Here is a 663-nt window from a genome sequence, read left to right on the forward strand (position 1 = left end):
ACGACAGGGACATCCTAGCCAAACAACTAGACAATCCTATGTATGTCATCCAATAACCCGGGAAAGAGTCGATAGGCACCTTTGGAGAACATCCCATACTATTCCCTCCGGTGCCCAAGGACAGAAGCGTCAATAGGACACTCTCCAATCCCAAGTCATACGTAAGCAATCACATATTCAAGTTCATCACTTCTCATGCATCTAATACATCTTCATAATACAAGTTAAATCATGATATTGAAATGAATCATCATAGACATAAGTAGACAATAATAGTAATGTAACATGACAAGAGTATAAAGATTTCAATACTACTGTTCTAACACATTCCGGCTAGTTGATGTCATGTTTAGGAGACCCTACCGGGGGAGAAATTGACCAAGGTTGCCAAGTTGTAGGCCCAACAACTTTGGTCGGGATGGTTTGGTCCGCCGGTTGTCCCAACTGCGATGGTATCGACCAAAATAATCCTCGGGCAGAATAGTGGATTTTGGGGATTTTGGTCCGAAATGGGTCTTCCGAGGTTCGGATCGATCTGAAACTTGGAGGGATGATTAATAACAATGTAAGAACACTACCTAGCAAGTATTATCACAATCCGATGGTCCAAATGAAAACCCCCAAATTGAGGTCCTATGTTCTAAAGACAAGAATCCTAGCATT

The sequence above is a fragment of the Hakea prostrata genome, unplaced genomic scaffold (genome assembly GCF_041222555.1).
Source record: "Hakea prostrata isolate BN-2017 unplaced genomic scaffold, UWA_Hpros_2 contig_40, whole genome shotgun sequence".
Taxonomy (NCBI): Eukaryota; Viridiplantae; Streptophyta; class Magnoliopsida; order Proteales; family Proteaceae; genus Hakea; species Hakea prostrata.